At 39.4% G+C, this 12218-nt stretch overlaps 1 protein-coding gene across 4 annotated transcripts in view; it reads left to right on the top strand.

Annotated features, from left to right (window-relative positions):
• SIPA1L1 (signal induced proliferation associated 1 like 1) overlaps positions 1-12218 on the top strand; it is a 197080-nt gene that overhangs the window by 27246 nt on the left and 157616 nt on the right. For 3 of the 4 annotated variants that reach the window (XM_021403922.1, XM_021403919.1, XM_021403921.1), the window contains exon 2: positions 10953-11044. The exons of the other annotated variant lie outside the window; for it this stretch is intronic. The gene's annotated coding sequence lies outside the window, so the exon portion shown is untranslated. The remainder of the gene's footprint in view (positions 1-10952; positions 11045-12218) is intronic. 4 annotated transcript variants of the gene reach the window in all.

Genomic DNA, 12218 nt, shown 5'->3' with positions numbered 1-12218 from the left:
AGGTGTAATAATAAAACGATTCTGATTTTGAAACTGTGTTCAGGGTGATTTTTTTGTTGCTGTTGCATATGAAACTTTGTGAGCTAGTAAGGAAATCTTAGTGAGATTTTTGCAGATAAGGAAGATGTTAATTGAATTTGGTAGTAACAGTGATTTGAAATCAGTAATGTCTCAGATTAGCAGACTTAATCAGGAAAATAAACACAATGTGCATACAGTGTTATAATACTGAATGAGGTTGATCATCACAAGGTTTATGATTGTGGCAGTTGGAACTCTAGTTTCAACTTAAGTAAATGTTCTCTTTTGGGACTTCCTTCTGCGAGTTGAGGTTGGTTTGTGAGGTTGAAATATCAGGTATCGTACATTTAGAGGCTGTCAGAGGATTTTTTATTCTCTAGAAGTACATATTAAACTTTAGGGATAGCTTGTTCTGAAATTGGCGGTTTGGTAAAGCAAAAAGCTATTTCTTTGTAAATTTTCGAAGTGATACTGTTATATAAAAAGCATAAACGTAAAAATCATATAAATCAAAGCCTGCTAAATATGTGACTCTTCTCCAGAGGTAATCAGGAAGTGCTCTTAAATATTTGAGTCTTGTTTATACAGTAAAGACTCCTGACTTTAAGAAAAGCGGTATAGTATTCTCAGATATCTTTTAATTTCTGGAAAGATTCCATTATCAGATGGATATAAAAGGGAAACTTTGTTAACCATGAACAGTAGAGTGGTGATACATTGTACCAAACATTATTTCTGTTACCTGAAGTTGGGAATAAACTAGGTTGAGATCAGTACAGGCAATCGGAATTCTGATTTTAGTTAGTTGTTTTTTCAGATTTTGCTTTTCTAGGATTGATGAATTTATTTGAAACTTTAGAATGGCTGCAAGTGACAGCTTCACCAAAAATGTTGCTGTTTCTGAGGGGGAATTTTCAGGCATCTATTAGACTTGATTGTGCAAATAGCTGAATGAGCTGTTGCAGTGATTTTTATTTACAATTGTACATTGACTTTGATTAACATCTTGTATCTTACTTTATGCTGCAAAATTGAGTTTTCTCAACCTTTTTTTCTAATATAACCCACCAGAAGAATGCTGAATTGCAAAAAGAATGCTGTGATAGCACCTGTGCATAATATAATGGTGGTCTCATTAAGCTGTGGGCGAGAGGGAGAGCGTGAAAAACACAACAGAAGAGATTGTGCCTTTTGTACAGTTTACGTGTACGAGGCTCATGCAGGTCATTTGTATGTCTTGTAAAGCTCCATTCTTCCTTTCCAGAGGTTGATAGCCTGCCTCTGAGCAATTCCCATTGTACTGTGAAATTTCTGCTTACGATTAAAAAAAAAAAAATCCCCATCCCTGTTTTCTGATAATAACAGAACTAAAACTGAGCTCTTACCACCTTTTAGGTCTTCTTATTGCTACAGCTGAATTTGCAGAAGAAATTCTTGCGTTTACAAAGGGTGCTGTGTGTATACTGAGCAGGAGACAAGTGTGTTTGCTGAAAGGGGAAACTTTTACATGGGTGCCAGTGGACTGCCTTCATTGGGCTTTGGGGCTGAGTATGAAGCCAAGCCTCTTCCAGGAGGGTTATGGAGACTGAGCAGCACATGTTGCTGCTCCTTTTCCTGCTGAAGGGCTAATGCCATGAGACCATGGGTAAACAGGAGCTGTTCAGGATAGCTCCGTTCGCTGCTGTGCTAAGCACGGGCTGAGTAACAGGATGGGAAGGAGATGTTCTGGAAATGATTGGCATAAATGCATGCTATTTTGTGACCTGACGTGGATCTCCTCAATCTGGAGCTGTTGCTGAGCTGTAATGGGCTCTCACCTCAGCGGTCCATGTTTTAGTGCGGCAAGCAACTTGTGATGACCATAAGTAAATGCTTGGAGCTTTTATTTTTTGCCTTTGCTTTCAGCTGCCTGCCTTCTCTTTGTGGGGAAGCACATAGGTGGGATGCAGCCCTCTAACTTGCCACAGAATTTTGTTATGTTGGTGTGTAGAGTAGGTGTAGAAAGTCTTCTGGAACTGAAGAGCTTGATTCACATTCTTGTGGTAAATTCCAGATTTCAGGGAGTCGGCTTTTGAGGAAGCTGGGGATTGGAGACACTGCGGTGTCTCTGCAGTGCTTTGGTTTGTATTACCGACCCCTGCTCTGCTTCTACCAGAAGTATGTTACTCTGCAAACAATGAACTGAGTTGATAACACATGGCAAATGTTTCAAGTTTTTTATAAGGGAAATACATAAAAAACTGAAGCGCAGACTTCTGCTGTTTGTTCTGTTTTCCAATTCTTTATGAACCAATCTCTCTTTCTGCCTGAGAAACAATTCCTCATCTGTTTCCAATGGCAAAGGATAGACAAAGAGTTCTGAAAGCAGTAATTACTCAAGGAACGTGAGAGACAAATATTTGGAATCTTCAATCTACTTTTGCGTGTACTCCCCATGAATGGTCTTAGTATTTTCTCTATTCTTTAGTGGATTTTTCCAGTTAAAATCGAAGTGTGAGGCCCTGCGTGCTCTGTAAATTTGTTGAGTTAGAAGACCTTTGAAGGCTTTGCTTACTCATCAAATGAAATGAATTTCCAGATGATGGGTTCCAATGCTTGCAGACATTTTCAGTCCTAGGCTTCACTTTGGGGCAGTATTTCCCTGGCATCAGTCACTGTGCAACACAGAGCTGCCTTGTGAAGAGCACCAATGGCTTTGGAGCCTGCCAAAAAGCATCTCTGGGCTGGCATCATGGATGCCTGCGTTTGGGTGGAGCTCTTGATGCCGGGATTTAGCCACAAAAAGTGGAGGGGAAAGAACAATACTGAGTGAGTATAGAAATGCTGATTTGTTATAAAAAGCAAGAGATTGCTTGATGTTGTTTGACCGTAAGACACTTCAGCCTGTTTCAAAACACTTTGGAAAAACAAGGTCACCCTCAAATTTCAGGGGGGGGGGGGAGAGGAAAAGATGTGTGGAACAAGGAGAGAAGTTTGGAAGTGAATGTTGTCTGATGAGTTGATGTGAAGTAGTTCGGCTCTTGTCTTTAAGTAGAATCGGGGAGTTACCATGTGCTTCATAGTTTGATGCCTGGACTACTGCCTCCAGAGGGAATAATACCCAAATTCTTTTATTCTTCACCCGGAGTTCTGTGGTAGTTGTGCAAGGCACTCACAGTTTGTGAGCACAAGAGATGGAGTGAGGGATAAATTGCTTAAGTTACTGCACTAATGCACTAGGATTTGTCAGATCTGAGACTGTAATGCTTTTATTAAATAATTTATTTCCTACCTCATAGCTTTCTACTACAAATTCTCGTTTCCCAAGTAAAAGTGCATTGCTCTGAAACCATGATCACAAAAATAATTTAGCTAAAATTTGGCATCATGCCCTAAAATGAAGCTTAAAACCTGTATTGAAAATGAAATTTCAGTCTCTATGGCAGGTTACGGAGCTGATACATTTATAGAAGGGTTGGAATGTGTGTAGTGTTCAGCAGACAGCTGAGGCAGTGCATGCAGTTCAGTGAATGTCCTGTGTGGTTTAGCTGGGGTTTCAGCCAGAGATAAAAGCTAATCCCATTGATGAGGGGAGTCTGCATGGTGGATGCAGCCAACACTGTGCTGCTGCTGCATGGCTTCTTGCTGCTGAATTACTCTGCATGCATTCTCGGCAATGCTATTAAAAGATTTGCTTCCTAGACACAGAAACACATCAGCTGAAGAATCTGAACAGGCTTTTTCTTTGAGTTCATAGATCTTCGTTGTTGTTGTTCAGCCAAGCAGTACAGTGATCCACCTTGGCCACTTGCTGTGTACTAGCGTGGACACAGGAGGATTGAGATCACATGGCTAAAATACAATATATTTTGGCAACAAATGCAGCATTGGACAGTCCTAATTAAGTTGTGAAATTTCAGTATTTTACTGTTTATGGTGTAAGTGAATGTCGCTTTTGAGTATCTCTGTAATATAGACAAGTAATGTAGCTCTATGAGAATCAAGCCTAATTAATTTAATTGTTCTAAAATCTTTGTAGAAAAGCTTCTAAACTGTAAATAACTCCCTTCCTTCCTTCCCTTTTCTCCTTTAAAAAAAAATAAAATAATAATCTGCAGTGTTATCTGCAGTTTAGTTGCATTAACTTCCTTTCTGTGCCTGATCATTATTTCCAGGAAGCAGAGAACTATGATAAGTGGGTGTATTTCTTAATGATTTAATAAAATTATAAGACACTAAAGCATGTATTGGCTGGTGAGGCTTATGCAGTTAAAATAAAAAAAAAATACAAAATTTGGTTCTCATTTTGCAGTACTGACAAGTACAGCATATCAGCACAAAAGAGATCTATGATTTATTCTGTATTTCTGAGTGAATTTCTTCAAGAAGTTGCATGCAAGAGTTGTATCAAAATCTTATCTCTTTTGAGAGACAGTCAGCTTTTTCTGCATATTCTGTTCTTTATTTTCTTTATATTCCTGCATGGTGTTTTGTTTTCCTCCTTTTAACTGCATAAAAGATGACCATATTACGCATTCACTAAACAGCAAACATTGCTTTTTATAAAATGCATTGTGTAACTTGTTTGTTCCTGAGCTTCCTTATGGAAAGGATGTCCTGTGTTTGTTTACATTTGTAGATTGCTGTACTGTCTCGTAATTTTTGTGAATGCCGTTGCATTTTATATGCTTACGCATGTACACCTCATAAACAATTTGATGGTCAGCAAGTTATCAGACTGCTCCTTACAGAGATGGCTTGAAATAAGAACCAGACTAGAACTAGAAGCAGGTGTGAAGCAAAGTTAGCAAATACTCCCGAAACAAGTAACACATATGATTGGCAGGGTGTTCTTAGCAGGCAGGTGGTGTCTGCAGGGAGAAGGAGGTGCATAGGGTGGTTGAGAAGCTGCAAGCATATGTATGGGGCTGGGGGAGGTGCAGGGGGTTACAGCAGCAGTGGCTGAGCAGCCTCCTGCCTTCCTGCTCATACTTCAAAACAGAAAAAAGTTGGATGATCAGGCTATTCAGTGGCGTTTCTTTTAAGCACTGAGGGTTCTGATTTGGAAAATCAGGATGAAAGACTGCCTAGGTTTTATGGCGCTTCTCTGTCCTGTGCTTGGAAGTGAGTGGTTACTATGAAATGCTGTGATCCTGTGTTGGGAGGAGAGTAAAACACAAGTGCTGGGAAGGGGGTACTGATGTAAAAAAGTTATGTGAAAGTTGAGTTTCTGCTTTGGAAGAAGTGGACATATGCAGAAAAATGTTACCACGTGTTCATAGAAATGATGACTAAATATGAAGTGGGACTTGTATTAATTTCACTTAATTTTTTCCTCTTTTTCCAAAACGGCGTTTCTCAAACTGCTGAAGTGTTTGTGCAGCCCTTCTTGTAACTGAGTCTTGCAGGTGATGCAGAATAGCACACTATCAGGCTGGGAAATAGAGAAGACAGGGATGGTTTCTAGATGAATAGGATAAAAATAATTTTCCAGGGCGTGGATATAAGTGCTACTGTGAGGGTCATGAGATTCTCATGGTTGGTTTATTGGATGTGATGTATTCTATCCTGTTTGAAAAAGAAACAACAGTGAAATATGCTCTGACCCTGGCTTTGGGTACTCTGTTGCTTCAGGAATTAACGGTTTTGTTTCAGTTTAGGAAGTAGGGCTATAGCATGTCATACATCAGCAAAGACTAAAGTGACTTTTGGATGGTGTGGGGCAGATGAGGCTATGTCCAGGGTGATCTGCGCTCTGCACTGGTAAGGAGAAGTAAGGAATGAAATCAATATACAGGGTTTGAGGTTCTTCTGAGATGCTCTTGTTCATGAACTTTTCCTGTTTCCTTGGGTACTTCTCATGTTCTAACCCCATCTTGATTGACTGTGAAATATTTTTAAGCTCTCAGTTGATATATTGCATCTTCAACTGCAGTGCTAACATTTAATAGCTCGGGCTTGGACAATAATATAATGAATGTTGTAATGTTTATTATATGTTTTTGAACTTTTATTAATGTGCTCGCCCTCTTTGTCAGTTCACCATAAATAAAAGGGTGTTGCCTTTTAAGTTTAATATGTGGTAAATTACTGCTAGGTATGTGGTGGTTCTTAAAGTATAAAACATTATAGAATGGTGAAAAGGAGAGTTTGTCTACAGAAAGCTTTATTAGAGACTACTTTCGGCCACTGCTGAGAAATTTTCATGGAGATGGGAGGGATGGTGTGAAGTCGTTTACAGTGCTGGATGCTTTCATTAGTGCTGTGCTACAGTTCTTCGCCTTCCGTGTTTGTGAAGGTGAGAAGTATGTCTGTACCTGTTGATGCATACTGTTGCAGCATTTGTCAGACACTCAGACAAAAGCACCGTATCAAGACAGACCAAAGGTCTCAGTGGATGTGGCCCTCTCCTTATCTCGCTGCCAGGCAGTTTTCCCCTACTCATCTTCACAGTTTTAGCCACAAGAGAAGTGCGAGTGCTCTGTATGTAAGGTGCTGGCTTAGCTCCTCTGGTTGATTTTGCCCTGAGAAAGTTCAGTCTCACTTGTGAGAATCTTGGTTGTGAGAGAGTGCTTTGGGATCTCCTGCTAAACTAAGCATGTCCAAAACAGGTCTTGCATGAGATCTGAATTTGTATGGTGAGATTTGGTTTGGTTTTCCTCTCCTTTTCTGCCTCGAGTAGGTTCTCCTTTAAGTTCTTCCTCTAGCTCGGTAGGGTGCAACAGTAAGTGCAGCGTCAGGTAATCTTGCTTCTCGGGAAGGCTGCAAAGTGCCCGATTTTCAAGATAAAACATTAGTATCCTGCTGTTTTCACATTCAGGGATGGATTCGATATTTAGACTTATTCATTTTGTGTAGTGTTAATTGATAAATATTCATCAGAATATTGCTGAATTGAAGCCTGACCTTATGTTTTTAGGGGCATATTTTCTTTGCTTCATGCTTTCAGGGATGGACTGTGAAATATTCTCTTTGAAATGAAGTTAGTATCCCTTTCTGCACTTTCAGCTCCTACGAATCTTGTGTATTCTTGGGCTCAAGAGCTTGTTTTAGCCAGACTGCTTTTTAGCACTGCTCTCTGCATGTAATTAAAGCGCTTTGTGTATTGCACTTTGGTCCTAGTACAAAGAAAGCCCTGCAGCTTGTTTTAAGAGCAGTTTCTCCACAGCCAGATTGGTCTTCTAAATAAAGTGGTGTAACTACTCCACAAACACAGTGTTAGGTGCAAATGTTTGTAGAGCTCTGAGACCAGGAGCATCCAGGTGAACGCACCACACTGGGACACAGATGCTGGGATTCTGCTTGAGATGGGAGCACTGTCTGGATCAGGTCCCTGTCTGCATACTCCTTTGTTTGCAGAGATGGAAGTGACTGTTTCTTTTATAAGGCCTAACTAGTTGTTTGTGAAAGGCTTTGAGACGCTTTTGATTAACGACTGTATGCAATATGTGATTATATCACACATAATAATAGTGGGTAGGAGGAGACAGACTGGCAGTGTAATTCTTGCAGCATTGTGAAAACTTCAGGCTTTGTTCTTCAAACACTGTCTTTACATTTAAACATGATTTTTCTCTGCCACTTCCTGCTAGTCTTTATCTCCCTCAAATCAATAAAATAAAAAAAACAACCAAGAAAGAAGCATTTATCTACCTTTATTAAGGAAAAAAAGGGAATGGGGGAAGAGAAAGTATAGGACATCTATCTGCAGTTTTAGCTAGTTTAGTTGTATGATACTTGAATGATTCGTGCTGTTCTGCTTTTACCAGTGTCAGAGCCATGCTCTGCCCCTCTAGGTTTGCGATTGAGTGGGTATTGGTTTTGAACTTCAGAAACTGATTTTCCCCATTTTTCTGCTCTTCATTTTGCATGTTAACCTCTTGGCTGGAAATGTTTAGTCACAAAGTTGCTCTACCCTGTAATGTGAGCCCAGGTTTTTGTGATGGAAAGGGATCCTGAGCAGGTTTGTCCCAGGGGCTCCTGTGGCAGCTGGGCTGGGGTCTGGGTGGAGGTGGGCTGTGTTGGAGGTGGGCTGTGTTGGAAGGGCCGCATGGGAGCCTGGCAGCTTCTTGTGCAGGGTTGTGGTAAGTGAAGTGTTGTCCAAACCTGAGATTCTTCTGGATGTTCACCAGTGCTTTTCAGAAATCTTACGGCTCTGCAGAGGAACCGGTGGTGCGTTTTCTCCTGAAGCTTCATTGAGATGTGGTGCTCTACAGGGCTCACAGGCCCGTTTCTGTGAGGGCGGGCAGGCGGCCTGCGTTCACTTCAGTCTTGTTGCTTCTGTTCTCTGCAGTATAACTTTTATTTCCAATCATTTGATTTATAAGCCAGGATCCCCGGAGGCACAAATAGCATGCTGATGGCAGAAGCCAGTGGCAAGTTAGAAATTTGCTCAGTAAGATACAGTGTAGCAATGCTTTCCTAGGCAGGAGGCTTGTCAGAGAAATCACATATGGTTTACCAGCTGGATGGAGATGGCCAATGAGCATTTAACATGCATGCTTGTGTTCTTTCATGTTGTTTCATGTTCTTTGTTAGTTGTAACACTGAAATAATAACTGGGGATGCTTGATTTTATGGGTACTCACCTGTGTGAGGTTTGTGACCAGCAGTAGGCTTTCCTCTCTAGAGGTTCCGTCATCAGTGCAGTCTGAGGGGGGAAAGGGTTGCTTTGGTGGAAACACTAGCTTATTCCCTGAAGGTCTTGTTCTTACAATCTTTCTGGATTCTGACTTGGTGCCTCCGAACAATAAATTCTTGCTTCTACTAAAACATTGTCTTTGTTTTTGAGAAACACAGTGTGAAAGCTGATATTACTGCTCGTGGGCTATGTTACTGATATTACTTACTAGTGGGTGAAGAAATGAAGCAGCTTAAGTGTATCATCCTCTTTTAAAAACAAACATAACCACGCCCAGCATTTTCTTGAATACATAAAAATAGGCTTTGTGTGAAGTGAAGTGCCTTCTGGTATTGTCACTAGTGCTACAGAAGCACACTTTCACAGACAGGTTGGCAGAGGGAATTTGGGTAAGAGCTGTCACTGTAATCTACAGATGTGTTGTGGAAGCCAGTAGGTGGTTGTAGATTGTATTTTGGCCATGTGACTTTTTTTAAAGTAATCGAAATTATAGGATTGATACTATGTACATGCATGGAAATAGATTTTGGTTTAGGCCTTTTAGGTATGTCCATGCTCACTCTTTAGATTGTTAATTGCATGCAAAGTTGCTTACAAGTTAATTTAGCATGTAAAAGATGTTAAACTGGAAGCAATACCGGTATACTTTTTTCAGAGGATACAGCTCCATTTTATGTATCTGGCAATGCTTCTGCAGAGTTTTGTACTATGAAAAATAAGACACCTTTCCACTTGTGTGATGTAATAAATTCCAAAGCATAGAATGTGGAATAAAAATTTCATTTAGTATGGATGATCTGAGTGGGAAAACAAGAACTTTCAAGTAACTGCAGAAAATAAGTGGCAAATCTTACAAAGGAGCGGAGAGTATGATGAAAGGGGAGGCGAGCCAGAAATGTAAAGGTACGGCATGAACTTCTCTAAAGGAAGCTCAGTATTCACAGTAGTTTTCTTTTGGATTGTGACAACATGGCAGTTGCAGCAAGGTTTTTGCTCTTGAATAAACTCCAAGCCTTCCTTAAAACCTGTCCATTTTTGCAAGTAATAAGGTTCTGAGACCTGCTGTTTCTGCTGTGCTATAGTTCTTATTGCTAGCATGTTTAACAGATTGAGAAAGGGTTGTATGCTTCTTTGAAATGTAGGTGAAGAAAGATTCCAGGATAGGTTCACATTTTAACTCATTTAAAATTTATCCTTCGTTGCAGTAGAACATTGACTGCTTTTTCTTAACGATCAGTACTTTCAGCTGTAATGAACTTGGTCTTTGTGTGGGAGAACAGAAAAGCAGAGAATGCTCTGTTGTGAAAACATACCGAGTTTTCTATAGTAAGGAAATTTTGGTCACTGGCAGGGCAACGTTTATAGTAATTACAGAAAATGAAAGACATCCATTTCTGATGAAAGATTTGGCGGATGTGTTGGAATTGTTGTATGCAGAGACCAATGGTAATTACCAACTCACGTTTCAAGTAATTGTACAATTTCAGTGATGCCAAAGTTTAGAGGCTGGTGGCCAAGAGATGATTAGAAGTTTATCACCAACCATTTTAATGGGTTGGTTTTCTACTTTTGTCCGACTCTTTCCTATTTTTTAAACTATAACAATATTAAATTCTGTGAAATTGAAACACTTAATCAACCTGTTCATTTACATTGTAAGCTTTGGCTTCTCTTCCCTATGCTCTTTTTTTTTTTGAATGCTGTACCTGAAGTGTTGTGTTTCATTAATTAGCACAGTCATTTTTGCTCAAATCTAGCTGATGTTAAACTCCACTAGAAAAAAAGTATCAATTAATTTCTAAAGGGGTAGCGCCAGGTTAAGCAGCAATAGGAGGGTGGACAGAAAACACAGTATCATATGAAAATCATTCACAGTCTTACTAACCTTAAGATAGATACAACTTTGTAATGTTTGCCCTTTTCCCCTTCATGACATTCAGCATTAGCAATGTATTTGATAAAGTGGTAGGAGAAAACATGCTCTGTGTGCATCAGCTGTTGATAAACACAACAAACTTCAGTTTGGTCACCAGTGATGTTTTGGGACAACATCTTAGCAAACTAGATTTTTGAAAATGAATTGTTTGCTACAAGCAAACAAAGAAGGATTAGTTTCTTCTCACGAGAAGCCTTGGTGGCAGTGGTACAGTCTTGGGCAGCGATTTTTCTTTTTGCTGTTAGAAAACTTCTTTGGCCCACTTGGAAAATTTATTTCTTCATGATTCTGCCTGTAATCTTTCTCACTTTTATGAAATTGAAAGGTAATACTAGTATTCTCATCTTTCTAAAAATATATATATTTTTAATTCAGAGTCCTGAGTGCTGTTCTGTTGAAGCGTGTGTCAAAACAAGATCCTGTGATGTAATGGAGACTTGGGAACTCTGCAGTTGTGCACTTTGAAAGTAAGTAAAAAATTTTCCAGTTTCGAAGATGACCTATTACAAAAACAAGCAAGATAGTTGTTTGTTGCCATAATTTCGAGGAAATGCCACCAGCCTTAGTGGCCCTGTCATCAGAATGGTATTTTGCAGAACACTGGAGCTGAGTGTGAAAACTGCACTGCAGCAGTGTAACTGTTAGGCCATTTTTCCTAGTTACTCTGCCCGCTGTGTCATGTGCTATCACTTGCCCAAATGGCTGCCATCTGTACATTATTTTGTCTTATTTGCCTGCCAATAGAGCCTTACAGAGGTTGTGTGTGTGGGAGATGGTGGTGGGGGAAGTCTTTGTAGAAGTAAAATATGTCTTTTAAAGTTCAAAGAATACCTTTTTGTAAGCGTAGGCTAATCTATGATTTTCCCAGAGGGTATCCTGGCTTTCTCTAGAGTAAATGGAATTAGCCAACAGTGTTTATAGGGACAAGCTCAAAATGATGAGTTATATCGTTCTTTTTAAAGGTTATTTTCTGATGCTTATCTTAAGGTATTGAAGGACATAGGTTTTCTTTTTCTTTTTTTCCCTCCTACTTCTGTCAAAGTTTGTATATAAACAGTAATACTGTGGAGTAAAAAGCCTGAAAGATAAATAGGACAGCTGCTACTTATAGCAGAGGGAAAAATGTGCTTTATAATTCTTGCTTAAAAACTGGTTCTCTGGGATTTTTCACTAATTAATATTGTAAAGTAACTTAGCCCTTGGGATAATTTTAGGGAGTTGTAAATACTCAGAGTATTTGACTTAAGAGTGTTTTTCATGTATATGCAGAACTAATTCTTTAAATGTTCTCCTGACAGTTAATCATCGTGAATGGTGGTCATAATGAATATTTCGCTTTTTAGAGCTACTCTGCTGCACCCTTATTTCTGGGGAAAAAAATAAAAATAGTTAGAATAATAGAGTTGAACTGAGGAGACTTTGCTGAGAAATTGTACACTAGTTTTTGGGAAATAATCTCTTTTTTTTCCCTTCTAAGGCAAAAAAAAAAGTCCTTCTAATTGGATGGATGTTGAAAGAGGAGCTTCCTTTTTTTTCTTGGAAAAGGGTTCAAATTTTGAATACTATAACAACTTAAAGGATCTGTTGTAACCCATTGGAGGTGAGATATTTGCATATACAAAAAAAATGCAGTGACATCTA

This window comes from Numida meleagris, chromosome 6 (genome assembly GCF_002078875.1).
Source record: "Numida meleagris isolate 19003 breed g44 Domestic line chromosome 6, NumMel1.0, whole genome shotgun sequence".
Lineage (NCBI taxonomy): Eukaryota > Metazoa > Chordata > Aves > Galliformes > Numididae > Numida > Numida meleagris.
The sequence above is the reverse complement of the archived record's forward strand: the minus strand, read 5'-3'. Positions and strand labels throughout refer to the sequence as shown.